Genomic DNA, 14,663 nt, shown 5'->3' on the forward strand with positions numbered 1-14,663 from the left:
TACAAATATTTGCCTCAATTCAACCTGGAACCGCTCTCATACAACAGTACGTGTGTGTGTGTGTGTGTGTGTGTGTGTGTGTGTGTGTGTGTGTGTGTGTGTGTGTGTGTGTGTGTGTGTGTGTGTGTGTGTGTGTGTGTGTGTGTGTGTGTGTGTGTGTGTGTGAGTGTGTGTGTGTGAGTGTGTGTGTGTGTGTGATGGATCGTTGGAGCTATGTGCAACTCAAGGCATATGCTCGAACGGGACGTGCCTGGACGCTGCACTATCCGTGCAGAGTGTGCTGGCTTTTCGTACAACGTCCCACTGTCTGGCTACCTGCATAAAGTCAAGTGCTCGGCACAGTTTTCGGCTAAATGTCGCTCCTCTGTTTTCCTTTAAACAGCTCCTTATATCCGTTAGCGCAGCTAGCTAGCAACAGATGCTAACAACAACAATACACGTAAGGTCTCTCTCTCGCTCGCGACACACATACACACACCCTCCCAATCGGCCTGCCGGTGAGCGTGGAAGTGTGGTCTGCCGCAAGCAGATTGCAGGAGCTTGCGGGGCTGTCAGCATCAGCTTGTAGATCGTATTTTAAACTCGATGTGCTCTGAAACTAGGGGGCGGCCGAGGACAAAAAATACACATGCGTTAATCGCGTTAAAATAATTAGTGGCGTTCATTTTTTTTACGCGTTAACTTGACAGCCCTAATCTTATCTTATCTTAAGGAAATCAACATCCTTCTTGATAGCAATGCTTGGTTGTTACAAATACTTTTCAGTTTGCTTTCAATTGTAGAACTAATTATATGAAAGACATACAGTAGATCTTCATATCACTGTTTTACTTTTTAACTTTGATGCATAACTGCTATTACATTAAAACAAAAAACATGAATCATCACCAAATTTCATTTAACACCCTTTCAAACTGTAAATATTGTATCAGACTACTGAATACATGAAAAACTGCAGTAAATATACAAAAAATAGACACTGAACATGAGATCAAGGAAGGCATCACCTACATATGGGCTCGTGTCCAACATAGATTTAACCTTTTCCACAAAGACATAGTTAGCGGTCTCAGTGGAGTGGTGAGCACGAAAACCAAACTGCATTGGGTGGAGTGGAGCGAAACCTTTATCTAAATGTTTGGTGATTAGTTTTGACACCAGCTATCTAGCTGAGAAATGGGTATAAAAAAAAAAGGGCACTGACACACCAGGCCAAAATCGGCCGTTTTTGTTAGGCGGACGACGAAGCGTGCCCTGTCGCCCAAACTCAATTTGGTGTGTCCCGCACCGTCGGCCGTGACACGTCTTATTTGGCCGTCGGACAAGGAAATCACTCTGATTGGCTGTTCAGCTAGCGAATCAGTGCATGAGAAGCGAAACGGTTGCTTGAGAATGTCTTACACAAGCAACACTCCAATGGCTGATAGCTCCAGTACCGCCCGAAACATGTTTTCGATTGGCGAGAGTGAAAATGGAACGCACACGCTATTAGTTGTTTGTTTACATAACGGAGTCTGTTCTTATTCCTCACTGCTTGGTGTTTCAGGGCCTTTAGAGACACAGGGGAGGATGCTGATTGGTCTGTAGTTGGACATCATTACCTTATCCCCAGATTTAAAAATCGGTGTCAACGTGGCCACCTTCCAGGATGATGGAACTTCCCTCGTGCTAATACAGATGTAGCATTTCATTTCAGACGCCTACCCGTGCGGGTCCGTGATCTGCACGGGGTGGGCCCCTGCTGAAAAGGAAACCCCCCCCACAGGACTTGATACGCCCCTTTGATAAATAAATGTAATTTTAATGAAACCAGCTGCAATGGATCATGGATCCACCAGGGGGAGCCGTGAAAAGCTGCTACACTGGAACTCATGTGAAATAAACAGCTTATAGATCTACAGGTATCTGATATAGCGGATATTTGTTAAGATCCATATGTCACGGATAGGATCATATTCTGTGCTAAATAAGAGACATGTAATAATTTACAAAACATCACCATGTTTTTATTTAACAAAATAATGTTGTTTAATTCACGTTGGCGTAAGTACAAAACCATCGCTATGTTTTTTCATCAGCAAATGCAGCCCGGCTCAAACAAACGATTTTCAATCATCATCCTCACGATCATTTAATGTATATGTTCGCGAATTGAAATGAATGCACTAATACATGTAGTTTAATCCACGTGAGTTTACAACAACAAAAATAATCGCTTTGTTTTATATCACATCCGACTGGAGGAAAATGCAGCACGGCTCTGACTACCGATAATCAGTGGTGTAGTGGGCGTCGGACGCTATTTGAAGCATGATTAATTTTTTTAATAGTCTAACACATCTAAAATAATTGCCAGTGTTATCAGTTGCAAGTGTGTGTTTGTTGTAATAATGACGAAAACATAATAGGCAGATTTCTCACTAATTATAATAAAAATGTAGCTCAAGCATTTATGCAACTTGATTTGAAGCGCGTGTGTAAGAGGGGCAGCACCGTGTGTGTTTGTAGGGTGACAAGGTGTCCCGCACTGTGCAGGACTGCCATGGTACATGTACCATGGTATTTTTTTACAGATTGTACCATGGTACAAACCATGGTATGTACCATGGTACATTACTATATGTGCTCTGGAACAAATACCATGGTACTATAAAATATACCATGGTACTATCTGTCAAAAAATACTGTGGTACATGTACCGTGGTAAATATACCATGGTACTATGGTACGAGTACTATGGTAACATTTCATATGGCTGTTGGAGGGCTTGATAACCCACTACCCCTGGCACCATAACAATTACCATGGTAAATACATATGTTCTTGTATTTGTGTCACACCTGTACCAAACTGTAGATACTGTAGAATGTAAAATGGTAGGCTATATCAAATAAAAATAATGGACTGAGGCAAATACAAATAATACATGGACTCAACATGTATTTACATGTATTAACATTTTTTATTTATACTACCGAACATACAATATTGCATGAAAAAACATAATGGCCTAACGTGGCCGAACAAATTGGTTTTTTAAAAATGTTTTCCTTTTGAGGATCTTCGCCGAATTGGAGAATTTCTGGCGTATGTAGCCCTTGATCTCCGCCTCTGTCTTCTTTTTGAAGACAGATTTAACTTCACCTAAAGAGAGAAAGAAACAAAGAAAAGGGGAATTAAAAGATGAAGAGACAAATTACAAAAACAGACAGACAGTCAGGTAGACAGCAGAGATGCAAACTCATCAGGTAGGAAAAAGGTGACAAGAATCCAAGCCCCCCGACCACCCCACCCCTCGGAAAATCGGCTTTAAATTTAGGAATAACAGATGATTTTAGCAGTCAGAACAACTAAAGCAGCAGTTGTAATAATAACAGAAACGCTAAAGAGTCACATCTAATAGAAATATATAAAAGCATTTATTTTAATTGTGTAGCAGTCAGTTTATAATTTTGGCAGCACTGTTGAGCATTTTGAAAATGCATTTTCATGCCTCTGTGCAAGGCTTAGTCTTTCTATCTGTATAGCCACTGGTGTAAAGTAACTAAGTTCATAAACTCAACAAGTACTATACTTGGGTACAATTTTGAGATACTTGTACTTTACTTATTTCAATGTTTTGCTACTTTGTACTTCTACAGGGGCGGATCTAGACAAATATTCATGGGGTGGCAAGAGGGTGGCAGGAGAATTTCAGGGGTGGCATCCCCAGTCAGAAGTATATGCTGATTTAATCGCAGTCATATCAATCAATGTTAACTTGGAAAGCCACAATATTTATATTTTAACTCAATAACATTAGGTGACATTATTGTAGCACATCAGTAAAGCCTTAAATATAAATATATAAGGCGGCACACGTAATTTAATGAATTTTAACTGAATGAGTTGGTTTAACTCTTAGACCAGCAGGGGTACCAAATATGCAGACTGCTGCAATAAGTACATTAATTAACTGTCTCATCGATGTGTGTCTGTATGAATATGATAATATTAACAATCATATTATTCCTATCAGCTGTCAATCACTGTCATGATTCACATATTCAGTGTTATTATTAAATAAACTATATTTTTTGGAGGAGTTAATGATGAACGTTCCTCAAGATGCTTGCTCACCCTCCTTCAAATTTGAAAGACCAGTAATTACTATCATAATTCAAAAGAATCAAAGGAACAGTTCAGCGCCCCACAACTTCATTGCAAACAGTTACAACCTTGACTTTACATCAGAAAGAACAGACATTAAAGAAATGACTAACTGCATCAGTTAGGGTTAAAAAAAAACGTGTATTCAGCTAAAACACATACATCGCTGCAGTTATTATCCAGTGGAAAGCCCATACCTACTGGCCCAGTTAAATCCAAGTGGTTACTTTTTTTTGGCTGGGCAGTGAAGTTTTACACACCGTCTTATTTGACTTTCTCAGGACTTGAAACTGTTTTTTGGGGGCAGACCCCCACAAAGAAGAAACATATATTTACACACGTAAGGTCATCGACTCATCCGTGAGCAGAGTATCAAGTTGGCATGTCTATAACAGCTGAATGTGGCGATTACCATCTTGATCAGCAAAACGCCACACAAAATCATTAAGATTTAAAGCTATGGTGCGTTTTGATTCAATGCTGAGTACAGCCAAACTTGACAGGCTCTTCTATGTCATAGTAGACCACAAACAGTTGCGGCGCCAGAGTATTTGTTGGCTAATCTATGGTAGGGCTAACCCATACAGCATACTTGTCAACCCTCCCAATTTTCGCGGGAGACTCCCGATTTCATTGCCCTCTCCCGGTTTCCTCCCGGGGTCATATTTCTCCCTTATTTCTCCCGATTTCTGACAAAATCAGATTTACACACCACTGTTTCCACTCGGACTTTAATACAGCTTCACCATTATTTGGTTTCCATGGTAACACGTCTCTTTAGTAGCGCGCGCAACTCAAAGTCTGAGAGGGTGAGACAGATATTCACAGAAAACAGAACAAGAATCGACAACTACTCTACTCTCTGCTCACTCCTTTCCTGTAAAATACAGGTCCAGCCCACACATATGCTCCATCAAGGACGGTGCTACAGGCCGCAAGGCATTGCACTTACAACTACAATAAGCATGTTAATGTTAATCTAACAGCTCCGGCGATCCACTAGCACCCCCCCCCCCCCCCATTTTGCATTTTGAAATGCTCCCGATTTCTGAGGTCTAGAGGTTGGCAAGTATGAAATACAGTGGTAGGGCTCAAGTCAGTATTTGCAATGTAATTACATACACGCTCCCCTTGACAGTGAAACGCCACGTGTGAGGTTTAGATTGTTTCCCTGTCTCAATCCAAATTGAACTGTATGAAATAAAAAGGCACATTTGTCTCGTAGTAAATAAAAAGGGCGACCTGGAGCCAATCCTGCAATTTCCCCACAGGTGAAAGAGTTGAAAACCAAACCCCTGCAGGGGGGTCTGGGGGGATCTTCCCCCAGGAGATTTTTTGAAATACTAACATCAAATACACATTCTGGTGCTCTCTTGAAAAGAAAAATAAATACATATATATTACTACACGACGTATTTAAAAAAATGAATACCATTTTAGTTTTTTGTTACTTTGTTCTGAAAGCTGAACCTTCTGCTCCTCATAGAGAGAAGAGGGAAGAGGCTGTGTGAATTACTTTACATTGTGGATAAGGGTGGATAGCCCCCATTGTTCTGTGTGTCAAAATGAAAGACAGCCCACACACCTATCAATCATCAAACCGTGGGGTCTTATAGTTGTACCGTTGTATATATAGATGTACTACATCAAAAGTATTCTCTCGGGACTTCCTGCAACAACACCACGCCGTTATCGTGATTCTGATTGGCCAGCAGACATTATCAAAGACGTTCTATTCAGAAGACGATCACTACGTGACAAAAGTGTTCAAAACAGTTTCTAGTCTTCGGTATTTCCAGACAAGTGGCTGCTGAAATCAATCTTACTAACTGCTGTCTGTGCAATTTACTCCGCGCGAGTTGGCAGACTTTATTTTGCTTACTTTAACATCATTTTTCATGGTGGGGCTAAGCCATTTATTGGTATGGCTGGAGCCTACCCCAGCCTTACCCTGACCGCAAATACCTCATTCCTTCTGTCTACTTGCATCCGAAATGCTTCTCGTTTTGCGCTGTCCTCCCGTTCAAATGAAATCGCCGCCAATCATATTTCCAAGCTCGCGCCAGGGGGGGAGAGGGGTTACAAGGCTCGCGTCTTGTGCTGCATTCACTTGCACTCGGACACTTGAGATTTTCTCTCATAAATGTCCGATGAGCCACAACTTTTCTTTCAAAACAAAGCTGCCAAATGGGGTGGCAGCTGGGGTGGCAAGGCATTTTTTTGAGGTGGCAGCTGCCACCCTGTGCCACCCGTAGAACCGCCACTGCTCCTCTACAATTCAGAGGTAAATGGTGTACTTTTACTACATGCATTTAATGCCTTTAGTTACTTTACTGATGTGGATGAATGATGTGAAATATAATCAAGTGTTAAATCAGACTTTAGTTCCACCTGGAGTAAATTCACAAGCTACCCTGCAGTATACAAAGTCATTCAAACTAGCTGCACCTTTACCAGCTTTGAGAACACTTTCATGATCAATCATTATAAAACATATCATATATATTATTCTGAAATGGACCAATCTGCAGAATAACTACTTTTACAGTCGCTACTTTAACTATATTTTGATGATAATACTTTTCTACTTTTACTTGAGGAACATTTTGAATGCAGGACTTTTACTGTAACAGAGTATTCTGACACTCTGGTACTTCAACTTTTACTCAAGTACAAGATCTGAGTACTTCTACTTTTACTCAAGTACAAGATCTGAGTACTTCTACTTTTACTCAAGTACAAGATCTGAGTACTTCTACTTTTACTCAAGTACAAGACCTGAGTGCTTCTACTTTTACTCAAGCACAGTTAAATCAACATACCTTCAATGATGCTCAAAGCATTCCTGAGGGAATAATTCTCCCTCTCCAGTGCAGCAACCCTTTCCTCCAATGTCCTCTGGTAACTATTTTTGTTCACCTCTTGGGCCTATCAAAAAGCACACCATTAAAAAAAGAAGGTTAGGTTTAAAAGCCAGTGTGGAAAGTTAGATCTAAATACATTTACTTGTGTTTTGAGGATTTAGCAGCCAGGTATGTATTGCACAGTTTAGGTACATTTAGGTCACTGCACTTTGGACTTAGTATAAAACAGATACATAGCTTCTGAAGATCCTTATATTTTTGGATAATGTCTGTGGATGACGATGACTCCGGCCTTGGTTTTTTGCTTGGTCTCTCCTGAGAACAGACAACAACATATATAAATATTTGTTTTTGTGTGTGGTTGTGTGTGTATCTTCATAAAGTGGTGGTGTTTCGATTTTGAATAACTCACCTCTGACTGTTCCACGTCGTCATCCTCCTCCAGAAAAGGCCTCCTTTTCTTTGCCCTCTTGCCTTTTCCCATCGGCCCGGATTGTTCCAAAGGTTATTTACCTTCAATCAGCCGGTTCCTCATCTTGAGGAGTGCACCTTTGTCATCTATTGGAAGCAACAAAGATATTCAGCCTATTACTTTGTACAATCCATATATATATATATATATATATATATATATATATATATATATATATATATATATCTATATATAGATATATATAGGGTACATCAACATTTGTATGTGAGTCACATTGTCATATGTTGGTAATGATACTCTGTATAGGAAAATATAACATATGGTCATGCTACACCCATTAGTATACTTATGATACTTAGCTGATAATACCTATGTAGACAGGTGATTTAAAGGCCCAGTGAAGTGCATGTTTTTGCGCCAAAATGAAATGGCAGTTTCATTCCTTACATATCATTGTGCCTGTTCATGGCTAAAATATTTTTTAATAATTCATAATTAATGAATTAATGAATTATTAATTTTGCCGTCTGAGCCTAACGGAAGTTGCAGACGATAGTGGCTGTGACGTCACAAGATGTACCCAGTTGCGATTGTAAACATGGCGGAGACTCTGGAAAATGATACTAGTGTGAGAGAAATGATTGATTTGGACAGCTTTTCGGACAGGATAGATGAGGAAAGTGATCAATCTGGTGCACTTTGAGAGCAACATTAAGAGATTTATGGATACAGCTCTCAACACTCATATGAAACATATATTTCAATAATCAAAAAACATTGGAAGGATTTCTTAACCTATTTTATACAACTAATATTACATAGATGGAAATATTTGTTTACATAGATGACCAAACCCACTGAGATAACTTAGGCTACAGTTTATCTCCCTGAGCTGACGTTATCTCTCTCAGTCCCACAGGAGAGCACTCTCCCTCTCCTTATTGTTGAAACAGCTAATCTCCGTTAGCTCCGAGCTAGCACCAGATGCTAACAACAACCCTGTAACTCTGTCAGTCTCTCTTTCTCTCTCTCTCGAATCGACCACTGGCCTTTATTTATCATGATCAATCAAAGAATCTACGAAACAATGACACCAGCCAGGCTCACCTTCATCTTTTGGGAACAGAAACATCGCCACTTCGGCAGACTTGACATTACTACAGCCAGCGGCAATGCATCGTTTCCCCTGTGTTTTTCATCCCTCTTTCTTCACTGTCGCCTCCATTGTCAGGTTTTCTCGATTGGCAATCACTTCCAGTCGACTCCGACACACTTTCCAGGAAAATACTAGCTCAAAAACGTTGAGAAATTTGACTTTGAAAAAGAGAAAAAACGAACGGTGGTGAATGTAAACAGTGCGGCGGCGTCCATCTCGTGACGTCACGCAGTAGATCGCAAGCCACGCCCACGAAGGCGAAGGTCGACTGCAGATTTCCCCGGAAAATTCAAAACTCGTCAAATTTGTTGCTATTCCAACATTTTTTGATATGGGTTCCAATGGACAATTTTGGTCATTACTATACGTATTAGCATAACAGATCATGCACAGGTGCACACTTCACAGGGCCTTTAAACTATTTATTAGTGGCAGCTGGTGAAACATATTTTAGGTGGGGCTGTGGAAGATGGGGGGGATGGGGGCATATTTTATACCAGGGGTCTGCAACCTTTTTGAAACTGAGAGCTATACAATAAATCAATCAATCAATGTTTATTTATATAGCCCAATATCACAAATGTTACATTTGTCTCAGTGGACTTCACAGTTTGTACAGCATATCAGTATGACAATACGACACCCTCTGCCCTTAGACCCTCACATCGTACAAGGAAAAACTTCCAGAGAAAACCCACAGTTTAAAGGGAAAAATGGGAGAAACCTCAGGGAGAGCAACAGAGGAGGGATCCCTCTCCCAGGACGGACAGACGTCCTTCAGGTATATTTTTATACCTCAAGGATAATGAACTATGGAGGGCTGCTTTTTTGATATCATCTTTCTGAAGAATATAAGTATATTTTTACTAATGACTGTTTCCAATGGGCGACACTTTCTTATATAAAAAACACTATTTTTTATTTTTAATAATAACTTTAGAACGGATTATAGAGCGCCTTTCATTTAACAGATCTGAGGACGCTGATTGGCTGAAATGTGCTGCCATATCTTTCGGGTAGCAACGGTCAGCGGTTGGCTGCTGCTGTGCTGGGGTGCTTAATTCCCAGACGAGAGAGGGTAATGATTCTAATGAAACATATAACGGTTTAGATTTGATATACTAAACAGTATTGTACTTATTATAAATATAAAACTTTCCATAGCACCTCTATTGACCAGCCGCATTAACAAATAAAACATAGGCCTGACAACTGTTAATAATAATAATAATGATAAGCTGTACATGTATGATCTATTTAAATATGCAAATGTACCGCCAGTTGATAAAACTTTCGCAGTCCAAGCCATCTTTTTCCCATTTTGGGGCCACCAGACAAGATACTCCTTGTCCAATTCAGGATCGTACTCCACCTCAATTAAATTTAACCGGCCAACTTCGATTGTATCATTGCTAAATTCATAGAGCCTGTACATTTTTGTGTTCAAAAGTAGCTCTAAGTAGTGGCAACAAAGTGATTACAATCCGGAGATTGCAGTTGGCACTGCGGTATGTATCCTAGCAACGCTATCGAAGCGGGAAGCGCGAGGCGAAAGTTGGGCACGCGCACGTCACCACTCACCAGCTACCCTAAGCGGCAGAATAATCCGTGCCTGGAAAAAGTTCTTTAATTTTGATTCTCATTCACAAAAAGAGAGAAAACCTAAGAATGTACAAAAGATATTTGTCAGATTTAGGTAGATATTCCCAGCAGGGGCGGATCTAGACAAATATTCATGGGGTGGCAAGAGGGTGGCAGGAGAATTTCAGGGGTGGCATCCCCTGGCAGAAGTATATGCTGATTTAATCGCAGTCATATCAATTAATGTTAACTTGGAAAGCCACAATATTGATATTTTAACTCAATAACATTAGGTGACATTATTGTGGCACATCAGTAAAGCCTTAAATATAAATATATAAGGTGGCACACGTAATTTAATGAATTTTAACTGAATCAATCAATCAATGTTTATTTATATAGCCCAATATCACAAATGTTACATTTGTCTCAGTGGACTTCACAGTTTGTACAGAATATCAGCATGACAATACGACACCCTCTGTCCTTAGCCCCTTACATCGTACAAGGAAAAACTTCCAGAGAAAACCCACAGTTTAAAGGGGAAAATGGGAGAAACCTCAGGGAGAGCAACAGAGGAGGGATCCCTCTCCCAGGACGGACAGACATGCAATAGATGCCGTGTATGAATTGAAAAGATAATATAATTGCAACATAGGTAGTCCAAATGTTTGGAAATGCATGTGTGTATAATAGGAAGATGAATCCACGAGGATATCCATCCAGGACTTATGATCCAGGACCACAGCCACGACTCAAGATCCAGGACTCGCGATCCATGACACAGGCCCGCAGGATCATCCATGACTCCGGATCCCGGCGTATATAGACACCAAAAAGAAAGACTTTGGGGAAGCTGGGTTAATCGGAACATGAGAGTACACAGGTATATACAGAGAGAAGGAAGAAGTAAGATGTCCCCCGACAAACTAAGCCTATATCAGCAAAACTAGGGGCTGAATCTAATCAGCCCTAACTATAAGCTTTATCAAAAAGGAAGGTCTTAAGCGCACTCTTAAAAACGGATAGGGTGTCTGCCGCCCGAACACAAACTGGAAGCTGATTCCACAAAAGTGGAGCTTAATAAGAAAAGGCTCTGGCTCCCATTGTACCTTTAGAGACTCTCGGAACAACCAACAACCCTGCATTCTTGGAACGCAATTCCCTAGTAGGACAGTAGGGTATAATGAGTTCTTTAAGGTAAGATGGCGCCTGCCCATTGAATGAGTTGGTTTAACTCTTAGACCAGCAGGGGTACCAAATATGCAGACTGCTGCAATAAGTACATTAATTAACTGTCTCATCGATGTGTGTCTGTATGAATATGATAATATTAACAATCATATTATTCCTATCAGCTGTCAATCACTGTTATGATTCACATATTCAGTGTTATTATTAAATAAACTATATATTTTTGGAGGAGTTAATGATGAACGTTCCTCAAGATGCTTGCTCAACCTCCTTCAAATTTGAAAGACCAGTAATTACTATCATAATTCAAAAGAATCAAAGGAACAGTTCAACGCCCCAAAACTTCCTTGCAAACAGTTACAACCTTGATTTTACATCAGAAAGAACAGACATGAAAGAAATGACTAACTGTATCAGTTAGGGTTACCAAAAACATGTATTCAGCTAAAACATACGGAGCCCTGGAGGGTTCATAGAGAGAAAAATAAATAAAACGTGGCCACGTTTTACTAAAGCATGCGCACGAGTTACTAAAGCGTGCGCACGAGTTACTAAAGCGTGCGCACGCTTTAATAACTCGTGCGCACGCTTTAATAACTCGTGCGCACGCTTTAATAATTCGTGCGCACGAGATAGTTAGGTATATAATGTAGCCTACAGCACAACAGACCAGCCTTTCTCCCCGAAGCATGAAGAGGAGTTCACCTGCTTGCTGACCTGGCAAAGCGGTTAGGGTTAGGTCAATGGTTGTAGCTATGGATAGAGACGCTTTAATTAAGCTTTACTTTGGACTTGGGATGAGTTATCAAGACATCCTGACAACACTTGCTTTGCAAGGGATAATTGTTAGTAAAAGTACATTAAGGAGAATATTGAGAGCGTGTGGATTAAATCGTCGGAAATATGCTGATTTGGAAGTTGCTATCGACTATATAGTTGGTCAATTGGGAGGCCCTGGACAACTTCATGGATATCGCTGGATGTATGCAAAGCTTTTGGAGCGAGGTATCCGCATCCGGAAAGAAGACGTCAGGATCCTTCTTTCTCTGCTCGACCCAGTCAACTCTCAAGCTCGCCTGAAAAGACGTCTCAGCCGGAGAAAGTATTTTTCACAAGGGCCTAATTTCATATGGCACGTAGATGGCTACGACAAACTCAAGCCCTATGGAATATGCATTAATGGATGCATAGACGGATATTCCCGTAGGATTATCTGGCTAAAAGCAGCTTTCACCAACAGCGACCCAAAAGTAATTGGAAGCTACTTTGTCGAAGCAATAGAGAATGTCAGAGGTTACCCAAGGCTTTTACGCACTGACATGGGCACAGAGAATGTGCTGTGTTAGAAATTAAAATCAATGTTTTGATGGTATAATGTAGTTTAAACATACCGTCAGTTTAAACGCTCTTTTATACTGAAAAACCAGAAATTCTTGTGCACAAGCAGTTAAGCTTTTATTCTGAAAATCCTTCATCTACGGTTAGCATTTAGCATGTGGCTAATATACGAATTCCTAAAGAGGTGAATTGAGTAGCGAAATGACGTGGTGTGGTGAAAACCGAAACCTACTGATTTAACACTACAACGATAGATGTCGAGATACTACCATGCTGAATATTAAATGAAGGTACAGTTTATTTGAATACATTATTGTTTACAGACGAGAGTAGCATGTGACAACATCCGGAATGACCGGAAACCAAACGAGCCGAGAAGTATTGTTTAGAGTATTGATTACAGCGTTTAGAATGTGTTAAATGAAAAGTGATGAAAGAGAATATGAGGAGAAACGGCGTGTTAAGCATATATTGAATGTGAAAAGAACCTATCCTCTGTTTAAATGCAATAACGGACATTGGAGACGAGGTGAGCCGGCTGGCGGGGAGGAGCCAGCAGACGATATATAACAGCGCCGGAGGAGAGATCCAGTCTCTTCTCTTCTTGCTCAGGAGAGCCAGGTCACAGCTGTTTTCTGCCGGAACAATATTCTGTCTGTAACACTACCGCGCCTTTTTTTTTAATTAAAGTATCCCATTTGAATCTTTTCAGAGACTCCATTTAGTCTCATTTTAAAGCTTCTCTCCTGGAAGCGAGAATAAAGAACATATTTAACAGCTGCTACGAGACATCCAACAGTTTTTACGGCGAAACGATGAAGATGACAGAGCAGGAGAAAGGAGTATAACAGGAGCTAGCACAGCAAATCGGAGAATAGAGAGCTAGTGGGGAGTGATGAGAAAGGAAGGGGTTCAATACTGGATCCAGCAACTGGGAGAACTCAAGGATGAAGGGCTCTTCACCGGTGATTTTCTGGACAAAAACCTTGTCCAGTTGTGCTTCATGGCAATCATTCAGGTAAAACAATATGATGTTGATCTGACAATTGTTAGCTGCAGTTAAACAGAGACCATAACCATGTAAATTATACAAATATCGGGAAATAGTAAAAGTAGGGCACAGACTTAAAAACCACAGGATTTATTATGAGAGTCAATCATGTTGTATGCATCCATCCACATACTTTTACGCACTGATAGGCAGCAATGATCTGCCAAATACACCCACTGTAGAACAACCTTTAAAATCAACCTGACATAAATTCATCATCAAGATGAACCTACGTTGAACACACAGGCTATAAACACACAGTCTGCCCAACATTCGTAACGAGTCACACAACAGTTTTACGAAAAGCCGCACTACGTTTTCTGACAACTTGCCAGACAATCATAGCCTACCAATGTCCAATGTTAATGCATAGACATGATTAACTTATATATAAATAGGCTATATAGACATTGGCAAACATTTTTGATAACGTATATTTACAGCTGGCATATAGGCCTTTTTTATTTAGGGTATAGCTAACGTTGTTGTTGAATGAGTTGTGTGAGTCTTTACGCACTTTGGGTATACTTTAATGAAGACGTAGGCCTACTATAGTTGCATGCATGTGTACCTATTCATTTAACGTAGGATTTATTATGATGAAGGAATTGACTCAAAGTTATGTTATGTATAGTTTAGTTGTGCTTAATTGTCAGTGTATAGGACACTTGATAGCTGCATGCATAATGAATGCGTAAGAATATGTGTCTGCGCTAAAAATGCCTCACACAATTAGACCTGTGATTTTGAAGAATGTACCGTGATGTAACCCATAACGCCAATTACCTGTTAATACGGCTCTATTATAGCGATCACTTTGTGTTTGATATATCTACATCTTTTATTTATCAGATCGCGTACAGCATGCCGTGAGGTTCAAATCTAATAATCTCTTGC

Source organism: Notothenia rossii (genome assembly GCF_949606895.1).
Source record: "Notothenia rossii genome assembly, chromosome: 5".
NCBI classification, from domain to species: Eukaryota; Metazoa; Chordata; class Actinopteri; order Perciformes; family Nototheniidae; genus Notothenia; species Notothenia rossii.